Source organism: Hordeum vulgare, chromosome 2H, assembly GCF_904849725.1.
Source record: "Hordeum vulgare subsp. vulgare chromosome 2H, MorexV3_pseudomolecules_assembly, whole genome shotgun sequence".
Taxonomy (NCBI): Eukaryota; Viridiplantae; Streptophyta; class Magnoliopsida; order Poales; family Poaceae; genus Hordeum; species Hordeum vulgare.
Window position 1 is genome coordinate 576,069,048 of NC_058519.1, and position 13,385 is coordinate 576,082,432.

The 13,385-nt window shown below is 45.7% G+C and overlaps 38 non-coding genes and 4 pseudogenes across 38 annotated transcripts; all 42 read left to right on the forward strand.

The window, feature by feature from the left end:
* The first annotated feature begins 5 nt into the window (after positions 1–5).
* LOC123433190 lies at positions 6–124 on the forward strand. Its single transcript, XR_006624733.1, has one exon. It is a non-coding gene; the product is annotated as a 5S ribosomal RNA (ribosomal RNA).
* Positions 125–321: 197 nt separating this feature from the next.
* LOC123437717 lies at positions 322–440 on the forward strand. The gene has a single exon (XR_006628891.1). It is a non-coding gene; the product is annotated as a 5S ribosomal RNA (ribosomal RNA).
* A 191-nt stretch (positions 441–631) lies between these two features.
* Positions 632–750, forward strand: LOC123432941. The gene has a single exon (XR_006624506.1). It is a non-coding gene; the product is annotated as a 5S ribosomal RNA (ribosomal RNA).
* Positions 751–983: 233 nt separating this feature from the next.
* On the forward strand, positions 984–1,102 carry LOC123433053. The gene has a single exon (XR_006624609.1). It is a non-coding gene; the product is annotated as a 5S ribosomal RNA (ribosomal RNA).
* A 200-nt stretch (positions 1,103–1,302) lies between these two features.
* Positions 1,303–1,421, forward strand: LOC123435297. The gene has a single exon (XR_006626552.1). It is a non-coding gene; the product is annotated as a 5S ribosomal RNA (ribosomal RNA).
* Positions 1,422–1,618: 197 nt separating this feature from the next.
* On the forward strand, positions 1,619–1,731 carry LOC123433478 (annotated as a pseudogene).
* A 154-nt stretch (positions 1,732–1,885) lies between these two features.
* Positions 1,886–2,004, forward strand: LOC123437629. The gene has a single exon (XR_006628804.1). It is a non-coding gene; the product is annotated as a 5S ribosomal RNA (ribosomal RNA).
* A 182-nt stretch (positions 2,005–2,186) lies between these two features.
* Positions 2,187–2,305, forward strand: LOC123436233. Its single transcript, XR_006627467.1, has one exon. It is a non-coding gene; the product is annotated as a 5S ribosomal RNA (ribosomal RNA).
* Positions 2,306–2,484: 179 nt separating this feature from the next.
* On the forward strand, positions 2,485–2,603 carry LOC123435329. The gene has a single exon (XR_006626585.1). It is a non-coding gene; the product is annotated as a 5S ribosomal RNA (ribosomal RNA).
* A 224-nt stretch (positions 2,604–2,827) lies between these two features.
* LOC123433191 lies at positions 2,828–2,946 on the forward strand. The gene has a single exon (XR_006624734.1). It is a non-coding gene; the product is annotated as a 5S ribosomal RNA (ribosomal RNA).
* Positions 2,947–3,137: 191 nt separating this feature from the next.
* LOC123437718 lies at positions 3,138–3,256 on the forward strand. Its single transcript, XR_006628892.1, has one exon. It is a non-coding gene; the product is annotated as a 5S ribosomal RNA (ribosomal RNA).
* A 191-nt stretch (positions 3,257–3,447) lies between these two features.
* On the forward strand, positions 3,448–3,566 carry LOC123433131. The gene has a single exon (XR_006624683.1). It is a non-coding gene; the product is annotated as a 5S ribosomal RNA (ribosomal RNA).
* A 242-nt stretch (positions 3,567–3,808) lies between these two features.
* LOC123433054 lies at positions 3,809–3,927 on the forward strand. The gene has a single exon (XR_006624610.1). It is a non-coding gene; the product is annotated as a 5S ribosomal RNA (ribosomal RNA).
* Positions 3,928–4,127: 200 nt separating this feature from the next.
* LOC123435298 lies at positions 4,128–4,246 on the forward strand. Its single transcript, XR_006626554.1, has one exon. It is a non-coding gene; the product is annotated as a 5S ribosomal RNA (ribosomal RNA).
* Positions 4,247–4,443: 197 nt separating this feature from the next.
* LOC123433479 lies at positions 4,444–4,556 on the forward strand (annotated as a pseudogene).
* A 151-nt stretch (positions 4,557–4,707) lies between these two features.
* On the forward strand, positions 4,708–4,826 carry LOC123437641. Its single transcript, XR_006628816.1, has one exon. It is a non-coding gene; the product is annotated as a 5S ribosomal RNA (ribosomal RNA).
* A 185-nt stretch (positions 4,827–5,011) lies between these two features.
* On the forward strand, positions 5,012–5,130 carry LOC123436234. Its single transcript, XR_006627468.1, has one exon. It is a non-coding gene; the product is annotated as a 5S ribosomal RNA (ribosomal RNA).
* A 179-nt stretch (positions 5,131–5,309) lies between these two features.
* Positions 5,310–5,428, forward strand: LOC123435133. Its single transcript, XR_006626393.1, has one exon. It is a non-coding gene; the product is annotated as a 5S ribosomal RNA (ribosomal RNA).
* A 212-nt stretch (positions 5,429–5,640) lies between these two features.
* On the forward strand, positions 5,641–5,759 carry LOC123437653. The gene has a single exon (XR_006628827.1). It is a non-coding gene; the product is annotated as a 5S ribosomal RNA (ribosomal RNA).
* Positions 5,760–5,938: 179 nt separating this feature from the next.
* On the forward strand, positions 5,939–6,057 carry LOC123431943. Its single transcript, XR_006623549.1, has one exon. It is a non-coding gene; the product is annotated as a 5S ribosomal RNA (ribosomal RNA).
* Positions 6,058–6,239: 182 nt separating this feature from the next.
* LOC123438433 lies at positions 6,240–6,358 on the forward strand. Its single transcript, XR_006629575.1, has one exon. It is a non-coding gene; the product is annotated as a 5S ribosomal RNA (ribosomal RNA).
* Positions 6,359–6,582: 224 nt separating this feature from the next.
* LOC123432467 lies at positions 6,583–6,701 on the forward strand. The gene has a single exon (XR_006624047.1). It is a non-coding gene; the product is annotated as a 5S ribosomal RNA (ribosomal RNA).
* Positions 6,702–6,885: 184 nt separating this feature from the next.
* Positions 6,886–7,004, forward strand: LOC123437664. The gene has a single exon (XR_006628840.1). It is a non-coding gene; the product is annotated as a 5S ribosomal RNA (ribosomal RNA).
* A 189-nt stretch (positions 7,005–7,193) lies between these two features.
* LOC123437593 lies at positions 7,194–7,312 on the forward strand. Its single transcript, XR_006628767.1, has one exon. It is a non-coding gene; the product is annotated as a 5S ribosomal RNA (ribosomal RNA).
* A 191-nt stretch (positions 7,313–7,503) lies between these two features.
* On the forward strand, positions 7,504–7,622 carry LOC123432942. The gene has a single exon (XR_006624507.1). It is a non-coding gene; the product is annotated as a 5S ribosomal RNA (ribosomal RNA).
* Positions 7,623–7,816: 194 nt separating this feature from the next.
* Positions 7,817–7,935, forward strand: LOC123435135. Its single transcript, XR_006626395.1, has one exon. It is a non-coding gene; the product is annotated as a 5S ribosomal RNA (ribosomal RNA).
* Positions 7,936–8,147: 212 nt separating this feature from the next.
* LOC123432729 lies at positions 8,148–8,266 on the forward strand. The gene has a single exon (XR_006624298.1). It is a non-coding gene; the product is annotated as a 5S ribosomal RNA (ribosomal RNA).
* Positions 8,267–8,469: 203 nt separating this feature from the next.
* Positions 8,470–8,588, forward strand: LOC123435454. The gene has a single exon (XR_006626704.1). It is a non-coding gene; the product is annotated as a 5S ribosomal RNA (ribosomal RNA).
* Positions 8,589–8,779: 191 nt separating this feature from the next.
* LOC123432943 lies at positions 8,780–8,898 on the forward strand. The gene has a single exon (XR_006624508.1). It is a non-coding gene; the product is annotated as a 5S ribosomal RNA (ribosomal RNA).
* Positions 8,899–9,086: 188 nt separating this feature from the next.
* LOC123436457 lies at positions 9,087–9,205 on the forward strand. Its single transcript, XR_006627681.1, has one exon. It is a non-coding gene; the product is annotated as a 5S ribosomal RNA (ribosomal RNA).
* A 197-nt stretch (positions 9,206–9,402) lies between these two features.
* On the forward strand, positions 9,403–9,521 carry LOC123432730. Its single transcript, XR_006624299.1, has one exon. It is a non-coding gene; the product is annotated as a 5S ribosomal RNA (ribosomal RNA).
* A 197-nt stretch (positions 9,522–9,718) lies between these two features.
* LOC123435300 lies at positions 9,719–9,837 on the forward strand. The gene has a single exon (XR_006626555.1). It is a non-coding gene; the product is annotated as a 5S ribosomal RNA (ribosomal RNA).
* Positions 9,838–10,034: 197 nt separating this feature from the next.
* Positions 10,035–10,147, forward strand: LOC123433480 (annotated as a pseudogene).
* A 154-nt stretch (positions 10,148–10,301) lies between these two features.
* On the forward strand, positions 10,302–10,420 carry LOC123435452. Its single transcript, XR_006626702.1, has one exon. It is a non-coding gene; the product is annotated as a 5S ribosomal RNA (ribosomal RNA).
* A 308-nt stretch (positions 10,421–10,728) lies between these two features.
* Positions 10,729–10,847, forward strand: LOC123436235. Its single transcript, XR_006627469.1, has one exon. It is a non-coding gene; the product is annotated as a 5S ribosomal RNA (ribosomal RNA).
* Positions 10,848–11,026: 179 nt separating this feature from the next.
* On the forward strand, positions 11,027–11,145 carry LOC123435136. Its single transcript, XR_006626396.1, has one exon. It is a non-coding gene; the product is annotated as a 5S ribosomal RNA (ribosomal RNA).
* Positions 11,146–11,324: 179 nt separating this feature from the next.
* Positions 11,325–11,443, forward strand: LOC123437677. The gene has a single exon (XR_006628854.1). It is a non-coding gene; the product is annotated as a 5S ribosomal RNA (ribosomal RNA).
* Positions 11,444–11,622: 179 nt separating this feature from the next.
* LOC123435865 lies at positions 11,623–11,741 on the forward strand. Its single transcript, XR_006627110.1, has one exon. It is a non-coding gene; the product is annotated as a 5S ribosomal RNA (ribosomal RNA).
* A 182-nt stretch (positions 11,742–11,923) lies between these two features.
* Positions 11,924–12,042, forward strand: LOC123435137. Its single transcript, XR_006626397.1, has one exon. It is a non-coding gene; the product is annotated as a 5S ribosomal RNA (ribosomal RNA).
* A 197-nt stretch (positions 12,043–12,239) lies between these two features.
* On the forward strand, positions 12,240–12,338 carry LOC123433601 (annotated as a pseudogene).
* Positions 12,339–12,522: 184 nt separating this feature from the next.
* LOC123436405 lies at positions 12,523–12,641 on the forward strand. Its single transcript, XR_006627631.1, has one exon. It is a non-coding gene; the product is annotated as a 5S ribosomal RNA (ribosomal RNA).
* Positions 12,642–13,006: 365 nt separating this feature from the next.
* Positions 13,007–13,125, forward strand: LOC123437689. Its single transcript, XR_006628865.1, has one exon. It is a non-coding gene; the product is annotated as a 5S ribosomal RNA (ribosomal RNA).
* Positions 13,126–13,385: the final 260 nt, after the last annotated feature.

Genomic DNA, 13,385 nt, shown 5'->3' on the forward strand with positions numbered 1-13,385 from the left:
ATGTCGGATGCGATCATACCAACACTAAAGCACCGGATCCCATCAGAACTCCGAAATTAAGCGTGCTTGGGCGAGAGTAGTACTAGGATGGGTGACCTCCTGTGATGTCCTCGTGTTGCATTCCCCTTTTTAAATATATTTTTGCGCCACGTGACAAGGATGACGCGGGAGCGTGATCTATATGACCTCATTTTCTTATTTTTGACGATTACTGTGTGACTTTTTCCACCGCACTTGACACCCAACGACTAGTAGTAGTAGTAGTAGTAGTAGTAGTAGTAGTAGGGGCAAGCATAAGGAACAAATAGATAGTTGCATGTCGGATGCGATCATACCAGCACTAAAGCACCGAATCCCATCAGAACTCCGAAGTTAAGCGTGCTTGGGCGAGAGTAGTACTAGGATGGGTGACCTCCTGGGAAGTCCTCGTGTTGCATTCCCCTTTTTAAATATATTTTTGCGCCACGTGACAAGGATGACGCGGGACCGTGATCTATATGACCTCATTTTCTTATTTTTGACGATTACTGTGTGACTTTTCCCACCGCGCTTGACACCCAACGACTAGTAGTAGTAGTAGTAGTAGTAGTAGTAGGGGCAAGCATAAGGAAAAAATAGATAGTTGCATGTCGGATGCGATCATACCAACACTAAAGCACCGGATCCCATCAGAACTCCGAAGTTAAGCGTGCTTGGGCGAGAATAGTACTAGGATGGGTGACCTCCTGTGATGTCCTCGTGTTGCATTCCCCTTTTTAAATATATTTTTGCGCCACGTGACAAGGATGACGCGGGAGCGTGATCTATATGACCTCATTTTCTTATTTTTGACGATTACTGTGTGACTTTTCCCACCGCGCTTGACACCCAACGACTAGTAGTAGTAGTAGTAGTAGTAGTAGTAGTAGTAGTAGTAGTAGTAGTAGTAGTAGTAGTAGTAGTAGTAGGGGCAAGCATAAGGAACAAATAGATAGTTGCATGTCGGATGCGATCATACCAACACTAAAGCACCGGATCCCATCAGAACTCCGAAGTTAAGCGTGCTTGGGCGAGAGTAGTACTAGGATGGGTGACCTACTGTGATGTCCTCGTGTTGCATTCCCCTTTTTAAATATATTTTTGCGCCACGTGACAAGGATGACGCGGGAGCGTGATCTATATGACCTCATTTTCTTATATTTGACGATTACTATGTGACTTTTCCCACCGCGCTTGACACCCAACGACTAGTAGTAGTAGTAGTAGTAGTAGTAGTAGTAGTAGTAGGGGCAAGCATAAGGAACAAATAGATAGTTGCATGTCGGATGCGATCATACCAGCATTAAAGCACCGGATCCCATCAGAACTCCGAAGTTAAGCGTGCTTGGGCGAGAGTAGTACTAGGATGGGTGACCTCCTGGGAAGTCCTCGTGTTGCATTCCCCTTTTTTAATATATTTTTGCGCCACGTGACAAGGATGACGCGGGAGCGTGATCTATATGACCTCATTTTCTTATTTTTGACGATTACTGTGTGACTTTTCCCACCGCGCTTGACACCCAACGACTAGTAGTAGTAGTAGTGGTAGTAGTAGTAGTAGTAGGGGCAAGCATAAGGAACAAATAGATAGTTGCATGTCGGATGCGATCATACCAGCACTAAAGCACCGGATCCCATCAGAACTCCGAAGTTAAGCGTGCTTGGGCGAGAGTAGTACTAGGATGGGTGACCTCTATTTTTGCGCCACGTGACAAGGATGACGCGGGAGCGTGATCTATATGACCTCATTTTCTTATTTTTGACGATTACTCTGTGACTTTTCCCACCGCGCTTGACACCCAACGACTAGTAGTAGTAGTAGTAGTAGTAGGGGCAAGCATAAGGAACAAATAGATAGTTGCATGTCGGATGCGATCATACCAGCACTAAAGCACCGGATCCCATCAGAACTCCGAAGTTAAGCGTGCTTGGGCGAGAGTAGTACTAGGATGGGTGACCTCCTGGGAAGTCCTCGTGTTGCATTCCCCTTTTTAAATATATTTTTGCGCCACGTGACAAGGATGACGCGGGAGCGTGATCTATATGACCTCATTTTCTTTTTTTTGACGATTACTGTGTGACTTTTCCCACCGCGCTTGACACCCAACGACTAGTAGTAGTAGTAGTAGTAGGGGCAAGCATAAGGAACAAATAGATTGTTGCATGTCGGATGCGATCATACCAGCACTAAAGCACCGGATCCCATCAGAACTCCGAAGTTAAGCGTGCTTGGGCGAGAGTAGTACTAGGATGGGTGACCTCCTCGGAAGTCCTCGTGTTGCATTCCCCTTTTTAAATATATTTTTGTGCCACGTGACAAGGATGACGCGGGACCGTGATCTATATGACCTCATTTTCTTATTTTTGACGATTACTGTGTGACTTTTCCCACCGCGCTTGACACCCAACGACTAGTAGTAGTAGTAGTAGGGGCAAGCATAAGGAACAAATAGATAGTTGCATGTCGGATGTGATCATACCAGCACTAAAGCACCGGATCCCATCAGAACTCCGAAGTTAAGCGTGCTAGGGCGAGAGTAGTACTAGGATGGGTGACCTCCTGGGAAGTCCTCGTGTTGCATTCCCCTTTTTAAATATATTTTTGCGCGACGTGACAAGGATGACGCGGGAGCGTGATCTATATGACCTCATTTTCTTATTTTTGACGATTACTGTGTGACTTTTCCCACCGCGCTTGACACCCAACGACTAGTAGTAGTAGTAGTAGTAGTAGTAGTAGTAGTAGTAGTAGTAGTAGTAGTAGTAGTAGTAGGGGCAAGCATAAGGAACAAATAGATAGTTGCATGTCGGATGCGATCATACCAACACTAAAGCACCGGATCCCATCAGAACTCCGAAATTAAGCGTGCTTGGGCGAGAGTAGTACTAGGATGGGTGACCTCCTGTGATGTCCTCGTGTTGCATTCCCCTTTTTAAATATATTTTTGCGCCACGTGACAAGGATGACGCGGGAGCGTGATCTATATGACCTCATTTTCTTATTTTTGACGATTACTGTGTGACTTTTTCCACCGCACTTGACACCCAACGACTAGTAGTAGTAGTAGTAGTAGTAGTAGTAGGGGCAAGCATAAGGAACAAATAGATAGTTGCATGTCGGATGCGATCATACCAGCACTAAAGCACCGAATCCCATCAGAACTCCGAAGTTAAGCGTGCTTGGGCGAGAGTAGTACTAGGATGGGTGACCTCCTGGGAAGTCCTCGTGTTGCATTCCCCTTTTTAAATATATTTTTGCGCCACGTGACAAGGATGACGCGGGACCGTGATCTATATGACCTCATTTTCTTATTTTTGACGATTACTGTGTGACTTTTCCCACCGCGCTTGACACCCAACGACTAGTAGTAGTAGTAGTAGTAGTAGTAGTAGGGGCAAGCATAAGGAACAAATAGATAGTTGCATGTCGGATGCGATCATACCAACACTAAAGCACCGGATCCCATCGGAACTCCGAAGTTAAGCGTGCTTGGGCGAGAATAGTACTAGGATGGGTGACCTCCTGTGATGTCCTCGTGTTGCATTCCCCTTTTTAAATATATTTTTGCGCCACGTGACAAGGATGACGCGGGAGCGTGATCTATATGACCTCATTTTCTTATTTTTGACGATTACTGTGTGACTTTTCCCACCGCGCTTGACACCCAACGACTAGTAGTAGTAGTAGTAGTAGTAGTAGTAGTAGTAGTAGTAGTAGTAGTAGTAGTAGTAGTAGTAGTAGTAGTAGTAGTAGGGGCAAGCATAAGGAACAAATAGATAGTTGCATGTCGGATGCGATCATACCAACACTAAAGCACCGGATCCCATCAGAACTCCGAAGTTAAGCGTGCTTGGGCGAGAGTAGTACTAGGATGGGTGACCTACTGTGATGTCCTCGTGTTGCATTCCCCTTTTTAAATATATTTTTGCGCCACGTGACAAGGATGACGCGGGAGCGTGATCTATATGACCTCATTTTCTTATATTTGACGATTACTATGTGACTTTTCCCACCGCGCTTGACACCCAACGACTAGTAGTAGTAGTAGTAGTAGTAGTAGTAGTAGTAGTAGGGGCAAGCATAAGGAACAAATAGATAGTTGCATGTCGGATGCGATCATACCAGCATTAAAGCACCGGATCCCATCAGAACTCCGAAGTTAAGCGTGCTTGGGCGAGAGTAGTACTAGGATGGGTGACCTCCTGGGAAGTCCTCGTGTTGCATTCCCCTTTTTTAATATATTTTTGCGCCACGTGACAAGGATGACGCGGGAGCGTGATCTATATGACCTCATTTTCTTATTTTTGACGATTACTGTGTGACTTTTCCCACCGCGCTTGACACCCAACGACTAGTAGTAGTAGTAGTGGTAGTAGTAGTAGTAGTAGGGGCAAGCATAAGGAACAAATAGATAGTTGCATGTCGGATGCGATCATACCAGCACTAAAGCACCGGATCCCATCAGAACTCCGAAGTTAAGCGTGCTTGGGCGAGAGTAGTACTAGGATGGGTGACCTCTATTTTTGCGCCACGTGACAAGGATGACGCGGGAGCGTGATCTATATGACCTCATTTTCTTATTTTTGACGATTACTGTGTGACTTTTCCCACCGCGCTTGACACCCAACGACTAGTAGTAGTAGTAGTAGTAGGGGCAAGCATAAGGAACAAATAGATAGTTGCATGTCGGATGCGATCATACCAGCACTAAAGCACCGGATCCCATCAGAACTCCGAAGTTAAGCGTGCTTGGGCGAGAGTAGTACTAGGATGGGTGACCTCCTGGGAAGTCCTCGTGTTGCATTCCCCTTTTTAAATATATTTTTGCGCCACGTGACAAGGATGACGCGGGAGCGTGATCTATATGACCTCATTTTCTTTTTTTTGACGATTACTGTGTGACTTTTCCCACCGCGCTTGACACCCAACGACTAGTAGTAGTAGTAGTAGTAGTAGGGGCAAGCATAAGGAACAAATAGATAGTTGCATGTCGGATGCGATCATACCAGCACTAAAGCACCGGATCCCATCAGAACTCCGAAGTTAAGCGTGCTTGGGCGAGAGTAGTACTAGGATGGGTGACCTCCTCGGAAGTCCTCGTGTTGCATTCCCCTTTTTAAATATATTTTTGTGCCACGTGACAAGGATGACGCGGGACCGTGATCTATATGACCTCATTTTCTTATTTTTGACGATTACTGTGTGACTTTTCCCACCGCGCTTGACACCCAACGACTAGTAGTAGTAGTAGTAGGGGCAAGCATAAGGAACAAATAGATAGTTGCATGTCGGATGTGATCATACCAGCACTAAAGCACCGGATCCCATCAGAACTCCGAAGTTAAGCGTGCTTGGGCGAGAGTAGTACTAGGATGGGTGACCTCCTGGGAAGTCCTCGTGTTGCATTCCCCTTTTTAAATATATTTTTGCGCCACGTGACAAGGATGACGCGGGAACGTGATCTATATGACCTCATTTTCTTATTTTTGACGATTACTGTGTGACTTTTCCCACCGCGCTTGACACCCAACGACTAGTAGTAGTAGTAGTAGTAGTAGTAGTAGTAGTAGTAGTAGTAGTAGTAGGGGCAAGCATAAGGAACAAATAGATAGTTGCATGTCGGATGCGATCATACCAGCACTAAAGCACCGGATCCCATCAGAACTCCGAAGTTAAGCGTGCTTGGGCGAGAGTAGTACTAGGATGGGTGACCTCCTGGGAAGTCCTCGTGTTGCATTCCCCTTTTTAAATATATTTTTGCGCCACGTGACAAGGATGACGCGGGAGCGTGATCTATATGACCTCATTTTCTTATTTTTGACGATTACTGTGTGACTTTTCCCACCGCGCTTGACACCCAACGACTAGTAGTAGTAGTAGTAGGGGCAAGCATAAGGAACAAATAGATAGTTGCATGTCGGATGCGATCATACCAGCACTAAAGCACCGGATCCCATCAGAACTCCGAAGTTAAGCGTGTTTGGGAGAGAGTAGTACTAGGATGGGTGACCTCCTGGGAAGTCCTCGTGTTGCATTCCCCTTTTTAAATATATTTTTGCGCCACGTGACAAGGATGACGCGGGACCGTGATCTATATGACCTCATTTTCTTATTTTTGACGATTACTGTGTGACTTTTCCCACCGCGCTTGACACCCAACGACTAGTAGTAGTAGTAGTAGTAGGGGCAAGCATATGGAACAAATAGATAGTTGCATGTCGGATGTGATCATACCAGCACTAAAGCACCGGATCCCATCAGAACTCCGAAGTTAAGCGTGCTTGGGCGAGAGTAGTACTAGGATGGGTGACCTCCTGGGAAGTCCTCATGTTGCATTCCCCTTTTAAAATATATTTTTGCGCCACGTGACAAGGATGACGCGGGAACGTGATCTATATGACCTCATTTTCTTATTTTTGACGATTACTGTGTGACTTTTCCCACCGCGCTTGACACCCAACGACTAGTAGTACTATTAGTAGTAGTACTATTAGTAGTAGTAGTAGTAGTAGTAGTAGTAGTAGTAGGGGCAAGCATAAGGAACAAATAGATAGTTGCATGTCGGATGCGATCATACCCGCACTAAAGCACCGGATCCCATCAGAACTCCGAAGTTAAGCGTGCTTGGGCGAGAGTAGTACTAGGATGGGTGACCTCCTCGGAAGTCCTCTTGTTGCATTCCCCTTTTTAAATATATTTTTGCGCCACGTGACAAGGATGACGCGGGACCGTGATCTATATGACCTCATTTTCTTATTTTTGACGATTACTGTGTGACTTTTCCCACCGCGCTTGACACCCAACGACTAGTAGTAGTAGCAGTAGTAGTAGGGCAAGCATAAGGAACAAATAGATAGTTGCATGTCGGATGCGATCATACCAGCACTAAAGCACCGGATCCCATCAGAACTCCGAAGTTAAGCGTGCTTGGGCGAGAGTAGTACTAGGATGGGTGACCTCCTGGGAAGTCCTCGTGTTGCATTCCCCTCCCTTTTTAAATATATTTTTGCGCCACGTGACAAGGATGACGCGGGAGCGTGATCTATATGACCTCATTTTCTTATTTTTGACGATTACTGTGTGACTTTTCCCACCGCGCTTGACACCCAACGACTAGTAGTAGTAGTAGTAGTAGTAGGGGCAAGCATAAGGAACAAATAGATAGTTGCATGTCGGATGCGATCATACGAGCACTAAAGCACCGGATCCCATCAGAACTCCGAAGTTAAGCGTGCTTGGGCGAGAGTAGTACTAGGATGGGTGACCTCCTGGGAAGTCCTCGTGTTGCATTCCCCTTTTTAAATATATGTTTGCGCCACGTGACAAGGATGACGCGGGACCGTGATCTATATGACCTCATTTTCTTATTTTTGACGATTACTGTGTGACTTTTCCCACCGCGCTTGACACCCAACGACTAGTAGTAGTAGTAGTAGTAGTAGTAGTAGGGGCAAGCATAAGGAACAAATAGATAGTTGCATGTCGGATGCGATCATACCAACACTAAAGCACCGGATCCCATCAGAACTCCGAAGTTAAGCGTGCTTGGGCGAGAATAGTACTAGGATGGGTGACCTCCTGTGATGTCCTCGTGTTGCATTCCCCTTTTTAAATATATTTTTGCGCCACGTGACAAGGATGACGCGGGAGCGTGATCTATATGACCTCATTTTTTTATTTTTGACGATTACTGTGTGACTTTTCCCACCGCGCTTGACACCCAACGACTAGTAGTAGTAGTAGTAGTAGTAGTAGTAGTAGGGGCAAGCATAAGGAACAGATAGATAGTTGCATGTCGGATGTGATCATACCAGCACTAAAGCACCGGATCCCATCAGAACTCCGAAGTTAAGCGTGCTTGGGCGAGAGTAGTACTAGGATGGGTGACCTCCTGGGAAGTCCTCGTGTTGCATTCCCCTTTTTAAATATATGTTTGCGCCACGTGACAAGGATGACGCGGGACCGTGATCTATATGACCTCATTTTCTTATTTTTGACGATTACTGTGTGACTTTTCCCACCGCGCTTGACACCCAACGACTAGTAGTAGTAGTAGTAGTAGTAGTAGTAGTAGTAGTAGTAGTAGTAGTAGGGGCAAGCATAAGGAACAAATAGATAGTTGCATGTCGGATGCGATCATACCAACACTAAAGCACCGGATCCCATCAGAACTCCGAAGTTAAGCGTGCTTGGGCGAGAGTAGTACTAGGATGGGTGACCTCCTGTGATGTCCTCGTGTTGCATTCCCCTTTTTAAATATATTTTTGCGCCACGTGACAAGGATGACGCGGGAGCGTGATCTATATGACCTCATTTTCTTATATTTGACGATTACTATGTGACTTTTCCCACCGCGCTTGACACCCAACGACTAGTAGTAGTAGTAGTAGTAGTAGTAGTAGTAGTAGTAGTAGGGGCAAGCATAAGGAACAAATAGATAGTTGCATGTCGGATGCGATCATACCAGCACTAAAGCACTGGATCCCATCAGAACTCCGAAGTTAAGCGTGCTTGGGCGAGAGTAGTACTAGGATGGGTGACCTCCTGGGAAGTCCTCGTGTTGCATTCCCCTTTTTTAATATATTTTTGCGCCACGTGACAAGGATGACGCGGGACCGTGATCTATATGACCTCATTTTCTTATTTTTGACGATTACTGTGTGACTTTTCCCACCGCGCTTGACACCCAACGACTAGTAGTAGTAGTAGTAGTAGTAGTAGTAGGGGCAAGCATAAGGAACAAATAGATAGTTGCATGTCGGATGCGATCATACCAACACTAAAGCACCGGATCCCATCAGAACTCCGAAGTTAAGCGTGCTTGGGCGAGAATAGTACTAGGATGGGTGACCTCCTGTGATGTCCTCGTGTTGCATTCCCCTTTTTAAATATATTTTTGCGCCACGTGACAAGGATGACGCGGGAGCGTGATCTATATGACCTCATTTTTTTATTTTTGACGATTACTGTGTGACTTTTCCCACCGCGCTTGACACCCAACGACTAGTAGTAGTAGTAGTAGTAGTAGTAGGGGCAAGCATAAGGAACAGATAGATAGTTGCATGTCGGATGTGATCATACCAGCACTAAAGCACCGGATCTCATCAGAACTCCGAAGTTAAGCGTGCTTGGGCGAGAGTAGTACTAGGATGGGTGACCTCCTGGGAAGTCCTCGTGTTGCATTCCCCTTTTTAAATATATTTTTGCGCCACGTGACAAGGATGACGCGGGAGCGTGATCTATATGACCTCATTTTCTTATTTTTGACGATTACTGTGTGACTTTTCCCACCGCGCTTGACACCCAACGACTAGTAGTAGTAGTAGTAGTAGTAGTAGTAGTAGTAGGGGCAAGCATAAGGAACAAATAGATAGTTGCATGTCGGATGCGATCATACCAACACTAAAGCACCGGATCCCATCAGAACTCCGAAGTTAAGCGTGCTTGGGCGAGAGTAGTACTAGGATGGGTGACCTCCTGTGATGTCCTCGTGTTGCATTCCCCTTTTTAAATATATTTTTGCGCCACGTGACAAGGATGACGCGGGAGCGTGATCTATATGACCTCATTTTCTTATATTTGACGATTACTATGTGACTTTTCCCACCGCGCTTGACACCCAACGACTAGTAGTAGTAGTAGTAGTAGTAGTAGTAGTAGTAGGGGCAAGCATAAGGAACAAATAGATAGTTGCATGTCGGATGCGATCATACCAGCATTAAAGCACCGGATCCCATCAGAACTCCGAAGTTAAGCGTGCTTGGGCGAGAGTAGTACTAGGATGGGTGACCTCCTGGGAAGTCCTCGTGTTGCATTCCCCTTTTTTAATATATTTTTGCGCCACGTGACAAGGATGACGCGGGAGCGTGATCTATATGACCTCATTTTCTTATTTTTGACGATTACTGTGTGACTTTTCCCACCGCGCTTGACACCCAACGACTAGTAGTAGTAGTAGTGGTAGTAGTAGTAGTAGTAGGGGCAAGCATAAGGAACAAATAGATAGTTGCATGTCGGATGCGATCATACCAGCACTAAAGCACCGGATCCCATCAGAACTCCGAAGTTAAGCGTGCTTGGGCGAGAGTAGTACTAGGATGGGTGACCTCTATTTTTGCGCCACGTGACAAGGATGACGCGGGAGCGTGATCTATATGACCTCATTTTCTTATTTTTGACGATTACTGTGTGACTTTTCCCACCGCGCTTGACACCCAACGACTAGTAGTAGTAGTAGTAGTAGTAGGGGCAAGCATAAGGAACAAATAGATAGTTGCATGTCGGATGCGATCATACCAGCACTAACGCACCGGATCCCATCAGAACTCCGAAGCTAAGCGTGCTTGGGCGAGAGTAGTACTAGGATGGGTGACCTCCTGGGAAGTCCTCGTGTTGCATTCCCCTTTTTAAATATATTTTTGCGCCACGTGACAAGGATGACGCGGGAGCGTGATCTATATGACCTCATTTTCTTATTTTTGACGATTACTGTGTGACTTTTCCCACCGCGCTTGACTGCATTCCCCTTTTTAAATATATTTTTGCGCCACGTGACAAGGATGACGCGGGAGCGTGATCTATATGACCTCATTTTCTTATTTTTGACGATTACTGTGTGACTTTTCCCACCGCGCTTGACACCCAACGACTAGTAGTAGTAGTAGTAGTAGTAGGGGCAAGCATAAGGAACAAATAGATAGTTGCATGTCGGATGCGATCATACCAGCACTAAAGCACCGGATCCCATCAGAACTCCGAAGTTAAGCGTGCTTGGGCGAGAGTAGTACTAGGATGGGTGACCTCCTCGGAAGTCCTCGTGTTGCATTCCCCTTTTTAAATATATTTTTGTGCCACGTGACAAGGATGACGCGGGACCGTGATCTATATGACCTCATTTTCTTATTTTTGACGATTACTGTGTGACTTTTCCCACCGCGCTTGACACCCAACGACTAGTAGTAGTAGTAGTAGGGGCAAGCATAAGGAACAAATAGATAGTTGCATGTCGGATGTGATCATACCAGCACTAAAGCACCGGATCCCATCAGAACTCCGAAGTTAAGCGTGCTTGGGCGAGAGTAGTACTAGGATGGGTGACCTCCTGGGAAGTCCTCGTGTTGCATTCCCCTTTTTAAATATATTTTTGCGCCACGTGACAAGGATGACGCGGGAACGTGATCTATATGACCTCATTTTCTTATTTTTGACGATTACTGTGTGACTTTTCCCACCGCGCTTGACACCCAACGACTAGTAGTAGTAGTAGTAGGGGCAAGCATAAGGAACAAATAGATAGTTGCATGTCGGATGCGATCATACCAGCACTAAAGCACCGGATCCCATCAGAACTCCGAAGTTAAGCGTGCTTGGGCGAGAGTAGTACTAGGATGGGTGACCTCCTGGGAAGTCCTCGTGTTGCATTCCCCTTTTAAAATATATTTTTGCGCCACGTGACAAGGATGACGCGGGAGCGTGATCTATATGACCTCATTTTCTTATTTTTGACGATTACTGTGTGACTTTTCCCACCGCGCTTGACACCCAACGACTAGTAGTAGTAGTAGTAGGGGCAAGCATAAGGAACAAATAGATAGTTGCATGTCGGATGCGATCATACCAGCACTAAAGCACCGGATCCCATCAGAACTCCGAAGTTAAGCGTGTTTGGGCGAGAGTAGTACTAGGATGGGTGACCTCCTGGGAAGTCCTCGTGTTGCATTCCCCTTTTTAAATATATTTTTGCGCCACGTGACAAGGATGACGCGGGACCGTGATCTATATGACCTCATTTTCTTATTTTTGACGATTACTGTGTGACTTTTCCCACCGCGCTTGACACCCAACGACTAGTAGTAGTAGTAGTAGTAGGGGCAAGCATAAGGAACAAATAGATAGTTGCATGTCGGATGTGATCATACCAGCACTAAAGCACCGGATCCCATCAGAACTCCGAAGTTAAGCGTGCTTGGGCGAGAGTAGTACTAGGATGGGTGACCTCCTGGGAAGTCCTCGTGTTGCATTCCCCTTTTTAAATATATTTTTGCGCCACGTGACAAGGATGACGCGGGAACGTGATCTATATGACCTCATTTTCTTATTTTTGACGATTACTGTGTGACTTTTCCCACCGCGCTTGACACCCAACGACTAGTAGTACTATTAGTAGTAGTAGTAGTAGTAGTAGGGGCAAGCATAAGGAACAAATAGATAGTTGCATGTTGGATGCGATCATACCAGCACTAAAGCACCGGATCCCATCAGAACTCCGAAGTTAAGCGTGCTTGGGGTGACCTCCTGGGAAGTCCTCGTGTTGCATTCCCCTTTTTAAATATATTTTTGCGCCACGTGACAAGGATGACGCGGGACCGTGATCTATATGACCTCATTTTCTTATTTTTGACGATTACTGTGTGACTTTTCCGACCGCGCTTGACACCCAACGACTAATAGTAGTAGTAGTAGTAGTAGGGCAAGCATAAGGAACAAATAGATAGTTGCATGTCGGATGCGATCATACCAGCACTAAAGCATCGGATCCCATCAGAACTCCGAAGTTAAGCGTGCTTGGGCGAGAGTAGTACTAGGATGGGTGACCTCCTGGGAAGTCCTCGTGTTGCATTCCCCTTTTTAAATATATTTTTGCGCCACGTGACAAGGATGACGCGGGAGCGTGATCTATATGACCTCATTTTCTTATTTTTGACGATTACTGTGTGACTTTTCCCACCGCGCTTGACACCCAACGACTAGTAGTAGTAGTAGTAGTAGTAGTAGTAGTAGTAGTAGTAGTAGTAGTAGTAGTAGTAGTAGTAGTAGTAGTAGTAGTAGTAGTAGTAGTAGTAGTAGTAGTAGTAGTAGTAGTAGTAGTAGTAGTAGTAGTAGTAGTAGTAGTAGTAGTAGTAGTAGTAGTAGTAGTAGTAGTAGTAGTAGTAGTAGTAGTAGTAGTAGTAGGGGCAAGCATAAGGAACAAATAGATAGTTGCATGTCGGATGCGATCATACCAGCACTAAAGCACCGGATCCCATCAGAACTCCGAAGTTAAGCGTGCTTGGGCGAGAGTAGTACTAGGATGGGTGACCTCCTGGGAAGTCCTCGTGTTGCATTCCCCTTTTTAAATATATTTTTGCGCCACGTGACAAGGATGACGCGGGACCGTGATCTATATGACCTCATTTTCTTATTTTTGAATATATTTTTGCGCCACGTGACAAGGATGACGCGGGACCGTGATCTATATGACCTCATTTTCTTATTTTTGACGATTACTGTGTGACTTTTCCCACCGCGCTTGACACCCAACGACTAGTAGTAGTAGTAGCAGTAGTAGTAGTAGTAGTAGGGGCAAGCATAAGGAACAAATAGATAG